This window comes from Argiope bruennichi, chromosome 2, assembly GCF_947563725.1.
Source record: "Argiope bruennichi chromosome 2, qqArgBrue1.1, whole genome shotgun sequence".
Taxonomy (NCBI): Eukaryota; Metazoa; Arthropoda; class Arachnida; order Araneae; family Araneidae; genus Argiope; species Argiope bruennichi.
In genome coordinates this window covers 109,043,687-109,061,181 of record NC_079152.1, presented here as the reverse complement: position 1 = coordinate 109,061,181, position 17,495 = coordinate 109,043,687, and the positions used below count along the sequence as shown (strand labels likewise).

Genomic DNA, 17,495 nt, shown 5'->3' with positions numbered 1-17,495 from the left:
TTTTTAAGCATTTCTCCTACTCTTCTGCGCATAAAATTGTTCCATATATAAAGTTTTGAAAACAATCAATGATCTCAATCAATTGTAGAAAGCTTGCTCTTAGCGACCATTTATTAGTCGAGGAAAATAAAATAATTATTCAGAAAAATGTTATGTAAAAAAAATTATTTACAAGTTTCTGTTTTATTTTACATAAAAGTTCATTAATTCAAATTTTAAAAAGTATTCTTTCCATGCATCCATCATTCTGATCATTATATATATATATATATATATATATATATATATATATATATATATATATATATATATATATATATATATATATATATATATATATATATATATATATATATATATATATATATATATATATATATATACTTATATATATATATATATACTTATATATATATATATATATATATATATATATATATATATATATATATATACTTATATATATATATATATATATATATACTTATATATATATATATATATATATATATATATATATATATATATATATATATATATATATATATATATATATATATATATATATATATATATATATATATATATATATATATATATATATAAGTACTCTAAAGTACTCTAAAACACACACACTACTTCCTCTTATGGAGAAAATTGGTGGATTTCCTCGACCACAAACACACCGATGTTAGACACCGATAATCACCGATTTCATTTTATTTTATTTCATATTAAAACTCATAACCTCTAGTTCTCCAACAGTGTTCACTTGGTATTCTCTTTTTAAAGAAATAGTAAAATAAATCTTTCACTGAGCCTCCAATTTTAACCTCTAAATCGATTTTGTCGAATTATTTTGGCTATTTGTTGAAAGAAATCATGAACACAAGAAAATTCTACATTTAGCGTGCAAATATAATGAAAATAATACTTTCTTTTGTTGTGATAGGATGCAGCTAACTTAAATTGGCTGACATGGATATATTAGTACTATTAATGGCTGGTTGCCAGTAGCCCCTAGTATTTATAATGATTAAATGTTAATTAACTGAACTAAAGATAGTAGGTTAAAACATTTATCTTCACACTCTACTAGAAATATAAAATAATTATCTTTTTTAAACATGTTATTAAGAACTCGACATCTTGCCTGTTTGTTTGGTTGCAATGTACAGCTTTTAGAGGAGCTGGACACTTTAAACAAAGCTTAGATATGGATAGCAATACAATATCAACTAGTTTTTCTTCACTATTTAGCACACATTTTTTTCTTGGGATGTATCTCATCCAGAAGTTAGTTTGAAATAGATTTCGAAATTTCACACAAACAAGATTAAAAAAGAAGAAAATAATGACTTAAATATTTTTTTAATAAGCCACGTTTTTAAAGCTGACTTAGAAGATAAAATAATTTCTCCTGGACATATACGTATTTATAACCCCATAAAAATTGTCCTAAAAATTCATGATTGTGTTTTTTTAAAATAAATTTACAAAGCTTTCTCTTAAATATTTATTATTAATAATAAAATAATTACCCATATAATTTTGAAAGGAATAGGGGAAATATATTCCGTTCTCAATGCATAATTTTGTTTTAATTAACATAAATTGTTTCAATCAGTACAAAATACTTAATCAATATATTTACTATTATTAACTAAATATATTTACTAAATATATTATCAATATATTTACTATTATTAACTAAATATATTTACTAAATATATTATCAATTTATTTACTATTATTAACTAAAAAATATTCTTCACATTTTACTTGTTAAAAAAAATTGAAAAATGTTTATGGACTCAAAAAAACTATTCCAAAAATAACTTTAAAATCCTTAGTTATCATAAAGAAAGTACTAAAGCTACAATTATGTACAATACTAAAGTAAGTAAAAAGTACTAAAGCTACAATTATGAATAAAAAAAATTATTAGACTTTATTTAAAAGCCATATAATTGCAATTATGTGGATTTAAATAATTTAATTCATCCTTCAGAAACTTTCGTTTCTTTCAATTAAACATAATTTAATATTATTTTTAACCTTTAAAAATGACCTTTAATTTACCTTTAAAAATGACCTTTAATTTACCTTTAAAAATGACACGAAGTGTAGTGAAGTTTTTCAGAATTGACTTTCTTAGTCTTCTATCATGGTACTCGTTATGTCCTTTTTCAATTGCAAAGGCTCCCTGCCAAGCATAATTTGATTGCCCCACTTCAGGTAATGTGCGTGCACACATGCATACTCCACAATATTCCCATGCAATATTTTTTGTGTACACAACAAAGAAAATATCGGATGCAGAATTTTGTATTTATATCAGAGAATTAAGGAACATATGTTAAAAAGGAGTAGGTGACAAAGAGATGTGCCTTTTGCTCTTAAACAACTCTTTATTTTAAAAAAATGTCAGAGAAATATGTCGATCATCGACGAGTTGATCACTGTCCTTGAGCTGTGTACTGATGAATTTGAGCCCGTTTCCTTCCATGAGTGCTTAGAAAAAATAGCCCAGTCTTCCTCTAAAAATTGCCCAGAAAAGCAATCCAAGTATTTCAGAGATAAATCAGATTTCTTCATCAGGTATTAACAATGTGAATTATATCAACAGAAAATAAGCCAGTTCTCCTTTGTCATATGTTTTTAATTCATTGACTTTTAAAAGAAAATGAAATTAAAATCATATTAAAAAATCATATTAATTTATTTAATAATTTTTTAAAAAGCTTATGTTTTTTATGTCATACATGAAAATAAGTATAAATATGGAAGAAAAGATTTTGTGGAATAAGACATTTCTGTCAAAGATAATAAACATTTCTTTGGGAAGACAGTATATTCGACTTAAAACATTAAAAAGTGCGAATTATGGAATAACCAACTTCAACTGCGGCTAGTTGGATATGGAACTGAAAACCTTACTTAATTTCCATCGTGGAGAAATTGCCATTCTGATTGTTGAATTACTTTTAATTAAAAATCTATCGATTATCATTATGTCATAAATGTCTATGGATATCATTATGTTTTTCACGTATTTATTTTATACCTGCACCTATAAATTTTTTAAACCATTTTTCGCTTTTTAAAACGTTTTATTCCCTCTTTTTCTTTTTTTATTATACACTATTTAATTATACCGATGATATTCTGGAAAACATTAATGCAAATGAACCAGCTGCTGATTTTCGGTTTTTTTTGTTGTTGTTTTTTGTTTTGGTTATTTGATATTTTGCGTTTATCGTTGGTGCTTTAATACCGAAGGGTTTGAGGCCCATTTTTTCACGTTTGGTTATCGCTTGTATGTCATCCATTTACCACAATTTTTTTTTTGTTTACAATTTTATCATTCATCATAATATTATTTTTTGATAACATTATATATTTTACTGTCACATATTATTTAGAATCTAACACTATGAACTGAAAGATACGTTTAGTGCATAGTTTCAAAAAAAATTATTATTATATAGAAATATTTTGCATTCGTAATTAATGACTGTAAGAAAAATTTTCAAATAATAACGAAGGGTTTTGTTGTTATCTTGAATTGGCAATGATTAAAAAACGCATTTGAACAGACGTGCAAAGATCGATTTAACAGGAACTGACCTAGACAGATAGCATCCCATCTGTTACAGATCCCTTACTTCCCAACATAAACACTCTTTAAACACAAGTATCTTTTTTACTAATCATAACGTTGGCATCAAAAAAATTTCATATCAAAAATCGTTTAATTTCATATTTAAAGCAATTTTTGTTCATTATATTTAATCCTTACAGAAAAAATGAAAATTAGTGTTATATTCGCTGCACTTTGATATTTTTATATTATTAATGATCTTATGATCATTTCGAGTTATTAGTATTCATATATGAAAAAGGAAGTAATGTGATAAATGAAGAGTAGATGATTTGCGAAATGATTCAAGTTTTGAACTCTTATTCATCTTCTCATGATACTGCTTTACACAAATAATTTTGAAATGCAAGAAATAGTAAGTAAATCAGAATGAATATTTAAATACATTTTCTGATACAGAACAAAGTTTATTTATTAGTCTTATTTGGCTGCATTATTTATTCTCTTTCTTTTGATTTTAATTATTTATGTTATTTTATTTTTTGATTGGTGATATTTTTATTGTATAGTGTTTGACTTGGATGCAGCGATATATTTTTTTCTGTTATTAAAAATGTGCTAAAATAAAATCGAACAAAAATTATTCTTTAATGACAAACTCTGAATAGAATAAAGAGGAAATACGTGACAATAATTTTTGTATTTATATCCTTGGCTCTATAGTTATATGCATTAGAATAGAAACATGTTAAAAACAATTATTGTTTCTCGAAACTAGAATATCAAGTTTGAATTTATTATTGATGTTCCTTCAAATGACTATATCTTCATACGATTCTGTTGAAAAGTATTATGCCTAATTTTTAAATGGAATTGAATACCAACATCATACTATAAATAACTTTCAGGTATCACTTATTGAATAAAATAAGAGTAGGTGATAATAGTCATCGTGTCAGTAAACTCATTTTATTTTATTAGTAAAAGCATCTTATTTCATTAAAAATGTATTGCAATATATTGAGCAAATATGTGTTATCCAAATCGCAGCCTTACTTTTTATTTTCCTAATACATTCTCTAATTAAGTTTCTCTTTCAATTGATTCTGAATCTGTTCTGAAATGAAAACTCTAAGGAGAAATAATTTACACGGATCATATGGAAGTAAAAGTGGATTAAAATAAATATACAGTAATAAAATAAATAAACACACTTTAAAACTATATTTAACTTAATAAATGTCAGGAAAAAAACCTAAGAATGGTGTGAAATAAATTATCAAAATTTTTATTTAAGAACAAATTAAGTTCTCAATAATTTTCAAGATAATTATACTTTTAGTTGAATCAACAATAATGTGTCCCATACGCATGCATAAAAGAAATCCAAAGGAATTGTGGAAATATTTCAATATTTCTCATTTACTTAGAATGTATAAAATGAACTATGATTTGATTTGTTGCTTATTTATCGTGCATTTCCACCCGTTTGAAGTAGATTTGTGCTCATTTGGAGCACATCAGTAACTTAAACATCAATCACAAAATAGTGTAATTTTTTCAACAAATTACACTATTTAAATTATAAGTACAAGTAATAAATATTTCTAAGCAAAACAATATTATTTTAAATCTAAGTATCCTCTGGTATTATCTAAGTTTAATCCGTTCAAAATTTTAACTTTCAGCTTTTTTATCAGTTTTTTTAAACTATACTCGATTAAACTGACTACAATATATTTGCTAAAAAAATATTTGCTATCTTTACAAATTTTTTCATTAAAATATTATCATACCTATTTATACGCATTTCAAAATATATTTTTTTCTGTTTTTCTCATATTTATTATATTATATCGATTGCAATCAATTCACATTATTACTAGATATTATATCGATTGCAATCGATTGACATTATTACTAGATATTATTTTAAATATTCGAATCTCGAAATTCGCATTTATAGACATAATATGACTCTTTTTATGTATAACTTTATACTACTAAAATTCCAGGTGATGCAATCAAATACACATTTTAATTTATTCTCGTTGAATAATTGACCAAAATTTTAGAAAAATCTAAATTTTAATTTCAACATTTATGTCTGTGTGTATTTGGGTAATTTCAAACAAATAAATAATGCTATTTCTAAACAGGTTTAATCTATACTAAGTTGCAAATTTTCAATTTTAAAGCGAAATTCATTTATGAAAATTAATGCACATAGCTTATTACATTTTAAAACATTTTGTGTTTTCCTGTATTTATATAGACAGTGAGACATATTTTTCCGTGTCAGATGATGCCGAAACTTTGATAGGAATATTTAATTTTGATATAAAGAACTCATACATTATTAAGTTCATCATGCTTATTCTACTTCTGAGGCATTGCGTTCTCAGGCAGGCGGTTGGAATTCCAGAAATGGTTCTTTCATGTCCAAAAAGTTATAAAAGATGGAAATCTGCCATGTTTCCGAGGTTTAAAACTTTGACGATTACAGTGATTTCCCCACGACATTTTCTTTTATGAGAAAGCTATTATAATCCTTTCATGATTAATGACAATTTTTAGAAAGATTCTTACGCTGGAAAAGATTCATCTGAAATATTTCGTTATTTTTAAACTTTGTTCAAAACTATACGTTTTAAAGTGTTTTATTTAAGATGATAAATACTGATAACTGAAGCCTTTCTTCTAAGGAAAAGTAATAGAATGTTCTACATCATATATAATAGCGTTTTTTTTCACTTAGAATGGAATATAATGTTCATTTAGAAACATTACATGAAATGTACAATTTTGAAATTGCAGAAGCTTGTAGTTTGTTTCATTTTGTAACAATTATTATATATCTTATCAGTTGGTGTTGATGTATTATTGCATTCTTTCAAAAAAGGTTTGAATAGATAATAATCCATAATTTGCGATAACTCTTCTTGGAATAGAAACTATTTAGAAAAAAATATAAAGGAATCTCTATAATTTACAGGTGACAGACGAAAAATGATGATTTTTATTTTTATGAATGGAAATTCATGAACAAATTATTTATGAAAATTATTGAATTACAATATTATTGGGATGTTACATTTTCTGAAATTACACTTTTTCTAATTTTGTCAGTTTTGTAATATTTGTAACTTCGCCCCAGAAATCTGCCTTGATCCCTTAAAATATAACATATTATTAGAAAAATAAATATGATGTTTTGTTTATTAAAATTAAAAATGAAATATCTAAAATATAAATTACAAAAAAATATCTTAGATATAAATCGCAGCTTCAAAAGGAATTATTGTAAAGATATTATAACTTAAAATTATTCCGGCAATAAATTTATTAACGAGACAGAATTTTAAAGGTGATATATCCATCTTGATACAAATTCGGGTGAAAAATCTATCTTATTAATATGCAAGAAATCGAACATTTGTTTGTTTGACGTCTTGGCGGATTCGAACAAAAATGATCTCGCATGCTTTTTAGTACCTAAATTGATTACAATTACTATTAAAATGTTGTCACAACCCTTCTCTAAAGGTGGGGGGGGGGGCAGGATGCAAAATAATTTTTAATATTTTGCCTTCATAATTTGGGTGTATTAATGCTCACAATTACTTTATACCACCTTAATTTTTTTAAAGAAATTAGCATTTCAGTAACATAAATTCTATTTCATACAACTATTTCACTAATTTTTAATCGACTTTGATTGCTAAAAATTTTTGATTCTAAGAGTTGTTGAAATATTAAAATTCTTTCACTATTTAATAATTCGAATAACTAATGCACTTCAACTTATGTTAAAATTTAGTTACTTTCTTCGTGTAGTTTCCACTCTGCATTTAATTAGTAATATATCTTTAAATGCGGGCGCGAAAAAATTTATTTGTAAAAAAAACTATTTTTTTAAGGATTTCTCTGTTTTTCTTAAATTTTTTCTCAAATTTTAGTGCTTTAATATTCTTAAGAAGTTTATTTGGCATATCATACGTATTTCAATGGTTTTTCTTAGTTTGTCTATCTAGTGGCATGCTTTGAAGTTGAAAAATAAAATGAGAGTTAAAATAAATTTTAAGATTTCTTATCTGATAGCTATCGGTATATTTCTCTTGAATTAAGAACAATAAGGTGGAAAAAAGTTGTTCCATTACGACTTTGTTTCTCTTTTTAAGTTTGATAGATTTTATTCCATTTTTATGTATTTTAAAGAGCAGCTTCAAACTATTGCTTGTATACAGTGTCAAAGGATTTTTTTTCAGTAATGTATTTTCAACAATAGATTTCTAGCCTTTTAAAATCGTGAATTATAGAATTATAGGATTTTTTTCCATTATGTTTATATTTATTCTCACATCATGAAATCTGAAAATCAAACGGATTTTGAATATTTACACTGAAATTACTGAATTAGTAAAAATGACTTATCGTTTTCTCATTAGAATCTGTGTCTACATCAATCTCTGGTAGTTCTAGTATTAAAGAATCTTCTTATATTAAGGCTCCTAAAATAGTATGGGGTAAAGGCGCATTCTAAAATCGAAACTAAACCAGAAAGATTTTATTAAAATAAATGCAAACAATTTTTCTTTTTATAAATGTACAATAATTTATAGGCACGTTGATAATCCGTAAATGCATATTGGTGTTTGAATAGCGCATATTTACTTGTGTTTTATCTCAATATTGCATTGTGTATTCATTCAATTCATCCAAATCGCTCTTGGCCCTAGTTGGCACTACTAAAACATAAGATGCATCCTCGGCTTAAAATTGCTGACTTCGTTATCTAGCTTATCCATGGCAAGTCCATTAGAAACAACAACAAGAACAATCAAATAGCAACCAATTTTTGTGAGTCAGTAATCTCTTTGAATCAATTAATAGAAAATTTTTCTCTGCTCATTTGGAAAAGTACACATGCAGCAATGATTTTGCGAACAAGCGATTTTGTCTTTCCAGAGTGAAACTAATATTAAATAAGTGGAACAAAAAATAACCAAAAAATTCTACTACATATAACTATAACAATAATGAACTGTTGACAATATAAAGATGAAGAATAAGCTATTTATTATCATACTTAATTTTTTTAATCCACTTGGAATGCCATCACTTACGTTGAATCTAAAAATGTATGCGATGCTCTGTCTGGCTACTCAGGATATTAAATCTATCAAAATTAAGTAAAGAAGGACAACTATTACAAAAGTCTCCAAACATTATCTAGAAGCTTTGAATTTTCCACTCCTTACTCCCCACGTATAGTATCACACATAAATAAATAAAACTGAAAAACAGTAATTAAAACAAAAGAATAAGTTATCACTTTTTTAGCAGTGACTTTTAGATAATTCGGCGTATCAAAAATATACAACGGAAAAACCAAACATTTGAAAGCAAAAATAATCCTTATTCAACCCAGATATATACATTCTAAATTTATAAAAAAAACCCCAACTTTTTGAGTAAAAGTTAATAAAGCAAATATTTTCTATAGACTATTTAATAATAACAAAAAAAAATTAAAAAACGGTGTACTTGATTTGACGATTATTTCCAAAGATAATAGCAGTTTCCGAAATAGTAGCATTTTGAGCCTTTCTAGCAAACTTTTGATGAAAGAAAATTTTTGGAAGAATGCTTCTGTAATAATGGTTTAATAATGGGGTAAAATACAGCGCCACGCTAATTTTTTTTTCTCTTTGAAAATCGTTATTGACTGGATAATTTGTCTTAAAATTAATAACAACAAAGAAAGCACATTCATTCTCACCACTCTTTTTATTCCAAGTGATGAGCAGTTCTACTTTCTATCCCTTCCTTTCCTATTATTTTGGTTTTCGCAATAACAATAAAGCCGAGAAACAATTTGTTTCAATCAAGCTATAAAGTTTACTACTCTCAAGTGTTCCATTACATGTGCTTGTTCTAGAGAGAAAATTTCAATGCGAGGTTTTATATGTTTGTACCAAAGGATAACAGTAAAAATATCATTTATCTGAAAATTTTAGAATAATTATTAATTAGAGTAAAAAGTCAAACGTTTTAAGGGCTGCGAAAAAGAATTCGAAAACTGTAAAACTTAAAAGTTTATGTCTTTCACTTTTTTTTCTTTCTCGTATAGGTAGTATAGAGAAAGTATTATAATCGTCAAAAAATTCGAACTCGAGATTTTGACGAATCTCCACATTTTAGACCACCCTGAATTCGAAAAACAAATTTTTGGAAAAGGAAATGTCCATCTGTCTGTCTGTCTGTGACCTGGGAACCCTCAGAGTTCCATGTTCGAGGATGTATCGTGGCGTTTATGTCTGTCTGTGTCAAAGATAGCTAAAAAATGCTTTGAGTTAGACAATTCAAATTTGGTATACGGTTTTTACACCAAATTTGCAGATTTTTATCAAATTTTGAGTAAACTTTGTAAAGAGGAAGTCCGTCTGTCCGGCTGTTCTATTATAAGCTTACATGGCAGGTACAAAACGAAAAGATCTCAATATATATGATATTCGGTATACAGATATATTGTAGGCGTCAGTCAAATTTTTAGTTAAATCCATCAAAAGGTTGATTGTCTGACGATTTATACTTTCAGAAACATTTAAATACGATAATTCAAAAACGCAGTGACTTAAACATATCAAATTTCGTATGGGATTTTGTGACTGAAAGTTCAGTTTTGTGGAATTATTTTTTATTTCAAAGGTTGAAAAAAAAAGCGTGTATAAAACACAAATTCGATTTTTAGGTGATACTATTACCACATGCCAAGAATTAATCGCCAAATAACTGCCTAGAGTGACAGAATAGATTCAGTAAAAATGGTAAAGTTAATATTTCGTAACTATTGTACGCCAATACCATATAAGAAGTTCTCTGGCATAGCAAGTTTATTAGAGAATGTATGAGAAAGTTTTAGAGAGACCACTTCCACTGGTTTCGTATATAGACGCGATAAATATAGGAAAAGTATACTAACAACTAGATTATATTACATAATTACAGTTTTCATGTAATATTCCAGATTTAGCTGTTCTTGAGTTAAAATTCAAAGTTTGTGATGTTTTACAAACGTTTAATATAAACTTAGAAAAAGAAGAAACATATGCAATTAAAGAAAAATGTGCTTAGCAATTGCATCTCCCTCCTTCCAAATTAATTAAAGCTAATATTACATAATACTGGGGATTACACTATTCATTGCATAGATTGCAGCGATATTTTGTAATAAAGAGTGTTCAGAATAATTAAAAATTATCATCGGATTTAAATTCCCTGTATGTCAAAAAGTATTATAATTATAAAAATGCACAATGCTCCATTGAAATTAGAAATTTTTCTCTTTTCCTCCTATTAATTACAAATGTTGAGACATTATCTTCATCGCAAGAGATTTTATACGCATCAACTCTTCTCACAGGCAATGGAATATTTCATTGTTACAAAGCTTCATTTGTTCTATTGTCTGTACTTTGTACCTTTACAAATCAGCGATTAAACATTTTCTAAACCGTTGGTTCTGAAGCGTCAATTTTTTTCAAGCCAGATATGTTAATTTGTATAAAGTTCATGAACTAAGTATTAGAGAATGTAATCTCTAACTGCATCCATTACATTCTTACAATCATTTGGCCTTGCAGATTTGTTACTTATTTTTGAAATTACAAAACCGTCTCAGAATGTTGTGATGACCGGTTTTATCTCTTCCAAATATTTTTCTCAGTGTTCATTTCACTAAAATGCGTGATAAAAATTTTACATAATTCTTCCTCATAATCACGCAAGTCTTTTTACTCATTAGCAGCTAGTCTGAAACATGCAGCTTGAAGAATATGTCTCCTCATTCTTTTTATAGTTTCGTTAAAAAATGAGTTTGTGCTCCATATCATTCATCTCATCTCATCATAATTTTTCATGTGACTCACGTGAAAAACTATGGAAATGAGATTTAAACAAATCATGCGCCTAGTGCATTAAATAGCATAATTTATATTTTTTACATTATATTATGTATTATTATCATTTTAAATCGTGGTGAATATGTCTAAGCATCATCTAGTGACTCACATGAAAAATTACGTAAAATAAAATTAAACAAATTGCTCCATCAACTCTCGATTGGTATTCAATAGTATAAATTATATTTTTCAAATTATAATATACATTTCTGTCAGTTCAATAGAGGGTGAATATGTTGTAATTAAATAGTATATAAATTAGTGTGAAATTGATTGAAAAAAATTGAAAGCACCATTAAAAGTTTTTGAAATCTTGATTTGATTTCTTTTAATTTTATGCTCAACGAACATAACTCTTAATTTTTCTAAGACGCCTTAGATATTTTGAAATTATATTTGAACCTTTACAACTGACTATTAATCACATGAAATTAATATTATATAGTTGTCTGCTTTACATTTTTTCCTAAATAACTAAATTCCTAATTATTGCAGCTTTTCCAGACTAAAAAAATAAAAATATTTCAATTAACGCCCTACATTCTTTCATTTGCTCAGAATGAAATTCAATTTCATCAGTAGAAAAGAAAACTTCATTTTTTTTAGCAATAAAGAATATTTCCTAATCGAAGTGTAAGATATGATGTCATTATTATTACAATAAAGCCCCCTTTCAAATGCTTTTAATAGTTGGAAACATTTAAAAATATAATTAAATAATTTTAATGAAAGCAATGTTTAAACTCTTTCTGGAGTATTTTAGATTGCAGTTATGAATATTTTCATTCATTTGATGATTATTTATTCAAATTTGATAACTTTGATACTATATATATATATATATATATATATATATAAAGTTTCTTAAAATCAGTTTTTGGAAAAATCCATTAGAAAATTTAAAGTGAACTCCTTATTATGAAAAGATTACCTCAAGATTTTTTCAAGATTTCGAAAAAACATATTTGAATATTTTTTTCACTCCGCATTCCAGATAGTCAAATCCATTCTATCTGACTAATTTAATATTTCTAAGAAGTGGATCTATTCTGTTTAATTCAACCATCAATTTTTTGAAAGTAATCAATTCTTCATTAAACCCTTAAATTTGTCACCTAATAATAATTAGATTCATTTTCTTCTAATCTTCTTAATCTTCTAAAGGAGCATGACCTTTCAAATTAAAATAGGAAATTTGAAGTTATTATTTCCATTTCTTCTAATTCCATTTTGATTTTTAGGAAATGTAAGTATTCCACGACAATAGTTTATTTTAAATATTTAAAACTGATGCGATTAAATTATTATCGTAAAATCAGATGTCTTAATGCATGCACATTTTCTTATTGTAATTTAATGTCCTGGAAAATTTGATAAAAATTAAGAAATTTATAAATTCATTGGTTATAGATTATTAGCCAAATGTTATATTAGTATTAGTAATAGCCAAATGTTATATTATTATTTGGCTAAATGTATTAGCCAAATTATAAGCCAAATGGAATATCAGACTTCGTACATTAAATGTTTTAAGGTGATTATCATTCCAAAATTTACAACTTTCTAAATATTTGTTATCAGTAGGATAACAATAACTAACTAAGAACAAATTAAAGAGAGAAAATAATTGAAATCTGCATCACGTTACTATCAGGTTACGCATTCATCGATATTTAAAAAACGATTGTGTGTGTGTGTGTGTGTGTGTGTGTGTGAAAATTAGGTTTAAATTGATTTGGAATGATGATGCGATTATGGTATTGGGCAATCGTCAACTTTTAGAAAAGTGGTGGGATTTTTTTTTTCTCCATCTCAATGTATTTCGAACTCGATTCGTAGTTTCGAGTCCATTCCCATTTTCTTCTCTGAGCTTCTTCGGGCGATAACTTCTTGCAACACTGCCTTTTATTGACCAGATGGGAGAATCGGGTACATGGCGGACATTCACACCAAGTTGTAACATTTTTTGGTGACTTATCTCCAAATGCGGCAACCATCTTGATCATTTTCTAATAACTCTAAAAACCAAAACTGATGACTCGAAAGCGATAAATCGCCAATTCTATGCCTGTGCATTTTATGGCTTCAAAAACTGAAACCAGAAAAAAAAAATCATGTTCTCACATGATAAAAAAAAATTATTTACTCAAAGGATTTTCACATAGCATATTTCAAAAGGAAAATATGATTGAATATATAATCAATTAAATCAAAAATAGACGGCAAGAAATTTTGATCTTAATAAAACATCAAATGTTGCATTATTTCTTTTATACCACATGATAAAATGCGATAATGTCAGATTCCAAAAATTAAAATATGATTTTAAATGTTTTATTAACTGTTGATTAACAACAGGTATTTAATTACAGAATGATTTTTTTTTCTTTTCACTGCACTAACTTCGGACTGAGTTTTCTAATTTTCTTTCTTTGAAAACATTGAAATCGTCTCACTTAGAGCGGTTTCAAGCTGCATATTGAAAAGAAAAAAAAAACATGACTAAAAAACTATAATTACTTACCCACAAAATATTTAAATAATAAATTATTATATGATTGTAAAAAAATGTGTGCATATATCCGTTTAGAAAGCCAATTTACTATGATTTCTTGTATTTTTTTAAAGGCTTCCAAATAGTTACTTCTATTTAATACTTCTATGCTTATACATTTTCAGGAGCATATGCGAAACCGTTGTAATAACTGAGGTTATACATTTTCGAAAAGAAATGTGTATTATTAAAGAAGTTAAAAAAAAGTAAGAAATTCAAACCTATTCATCATATGCAGGAATTTCTTGAAAATATTTGCATAATGAATACTCTCTGGCATTGTATCTATCCTATTAATTATGGTGCGCTTTAATTAATACGGTAAGATTACTATGCCTCTAAAACTCTTTTCATTTTTTACTCCAACATGAAAAGTTTAGTACATCATTAAGTTCAAAAATTGTTCTAAATGTTTATTGTTAGTAAATGGAGTTTAAAACATTAAGAAACTTTCTTGAATAATTCCCATTTATTATCGTAAAACAAGACATTAGCATTAATTAACATGCCTAAAAATAAGAAACTATTTCATTCTCTTATTTTAAATATTTCTAAATGTTTAACATAACTTTCATAGTAAGTGCCCTTACTGCAAAACCATATTTTCTGGAAATGTATTTTCAGCTCTTTAAATATTTGTGCTCAGTTATGAGAAAAATAAAAGTACGTATCAAATTAAATGCTGAGGTTTGCATTTCATGTTTATTTTTCAAATAAAGCTGATAATTAGAAAATGAGTACTAAGATATATTTCAAATTAATTATTTCTAGTTAAATGTCTGATGTGTTATAATTTATAAAATGAAGATTCATGTAATTTTATGCTAAATACGGTCACATAAAACGATAAAAATATTTAAACAGTTTAGGAATGCAACGAGTGGTTATGCATTACTCATCGCATTTCAAGGTTTAATCAAAGGTTTAACCAAAGGTTTAACCAATCAACTTATACAATTCATGCTTTCTGTATAAAAAACAAGCATTATAAAAAAAATTATTTCAATAATATAGAAATCCTAAATTATTCAACTGATATTCTGTATATCTTACTACGTATTAGTGCTACTGTTCAATAACCAATGACGGCAGTAATTATTCGATTAATGCAATAAGTATCGCAAAAATTTACTATACGTTTAGGGTCTCTGATAAATCCTTTAAAGAAATGATTGATGCTGAGTGATCATGTTGCTAAAAAAGAATATTATTTTTTAAAATTTAAAATCCAATTTTTACCTCAAGAATTCTTATTTTATTCAGCTTTTGAATTTCTTCAATGGTTTTGACTAGTTTGTGTATTGCAACCAGAAACTGGTGAGAATTAAAAGTTTACAGAACATTATGCCTTAGATTCTTACAGAATACAGTTATAAAAAATGAGATTTATTTCATTGATTTGAGACAGTTTTCCATGTACTTTCAATTAAAATTTGCAGTTTTGTTAGAAAAATTTTTTTTAACATAATGGGAAAAAAATCAAACATCTAATCTATACTTTTTGCAAATATTTTCTAAAATATGATCATAATGATATGTAACTTTCACTTCATTTATTTTATAATATTTTTTAAAACAAATTCTTCCATATTTCTTTGCAAATAGTGACATAAATGAATGAGAAACTGTATTCACACAAAAGATTTTAGTTTATCCTATATGTCGCAAATAACAAATGAATACATTTGGTGATAAATTTATGTATCATAAAAAGAGAGAATTCAGATTGTCTTAATTTAAAACTCTTGATTCTCTTAATTTAAAAATATTAATTAAGAAATATTTAAATTAAAATTATTAGGTCAAAAATATTTTTAAAAATACTTGATTTCTGTCATTTAAAAATTTAAGATTATATCCATTGCTTTTGGGCAACCAAAAATAAATACATAGTTTCAATAATACATTCCTAATGAATTAATACTATATAAATCAAAATTTCATAATTGGATCACTAAAAACAAAAGTAGAATCCTGTCAGGGACTTAAATATTATATTCTGAAATGATAAATTTAATAGATTTTTCAAAAAAAAGCTGTTTAAATCATCGAGTTTACGCGCACTCAGAAAAAAATAACCCATTTATGTAAGTGAATCATCATTTAAATTTAAAAATTTCAAACCAAGTAGTATTCCGAAATCAGCATTTACAGTGACAGTTATTGTTTGCAATGCATTTAGGGAATAGAAACAGAAAAGAGATTTAAAAAAACGAATATCGAATATGCCGTCAAGCCTTGAAATTAGTAAACATTGCTTTGATGAATTTTGGAATAAGTTGAAAGGAAATATTTATGTCAACAACCACGAATATAATATTTTAGGACTGAACATCAGTGAATTTGTATGCGTTGATATTTTGTCTGGTGGATGAGAAAATATACGTTTTTATGCCAAAAAGATGCAGTAAGTTGATGCAATTCCCAATTGATTTCAAGGTTGAAACTAAATATGTTAAAGCTATCTGAGATATTTTGTATATATCTCAGATAACCTTTTTGTATATGTAATATTTTGTATATATCTCAGATAGCCTTTTTGTATATGTAATATTTTGTATATATCTCAGATAGCCTTTTTGTATATGTAATATTTTGTATATATCTCAGATAGCCTTTTTGTATATGTAATATTTTGTATATATCTGAATGCATCTGCTCGCTTTTAATAAATAATTAATTGACGTATATCAAGAATTTTCAAATTTTACACACCGCGACCCCCTTTACCGCAATAAAATCGGTAGCAATCCATCACATTATCGGGGAGTTGGATTTTTCCTGAAATAAAAAACACATGTTTATCTCAGGAAAGGACGAACTTTTGTAAAGGAAATTTATTTCTTTAATATAATTTTGCAAAAAACAATTCTAATGTTGGGCTTGATAAAGATTTAAAGCCCACAATAAATTAATAGAATTTATGTATATATACATACAAGACCTTGTCATGACCTAACTAACATTGGTTCTCGATCCATAGTTTCAAACATCTGATGTAGAGTGACTAAGATAAATTGATGTAATAGTAAATGCCTATAGCTTTTAGATGTTGACAAAAAACAACGCTTACAAACAAATTAAATTTATCAAATAGGGATTAGAATATTGATGATTATTTATTTATTTATTTAATCCTCAATGGTTTCACCTATTTACCCAAAACGGTGTACGGTGCATCATAGCTGGTAATGATCAAAGCATACATGTCACAAAATATAAAAACATGAAACTAAAATATGAGATAGGCCAACATTCTGTAAAATTTAGAAAAAAAAATCTATAAAAATTGAGACTAATAACAAAAGAAAGATTAAAATATAACACTACTTTAAAAAAATAATAATATAAGAAAAGATATAGAAAATAATAG

The 17,495-nt window shown here is 26.2% G+C and overlaps 1 protein-coding gene across 3 annotated transcripts in view; it reads left to right on the top strand.

The window, feature by feature from the left end:
- The window catches only part of LOC129961882 (RYamide receptor-like), a 327,448-nt gene that overhangs the window by 131,002 nt on the left and 178,951 nt on the right, over nt 1-17,495 (top strand). The window contains exon 1 of one of the 3 annotated variants that reach the window (XM_056075502.1): nt 3,903-4,019. The exons of the other annotated variants lie outside the window; for them this stretch is intronic. The gene's annotated coding sequence lies outside the window, so the exon portion shown is untranslated. Of the gene's footprint in view, nt 1-3,902; nt 4,020-17,495 lie in introns of those variants that run through there. 3 annotated transcript variants of the gene reach the window in all.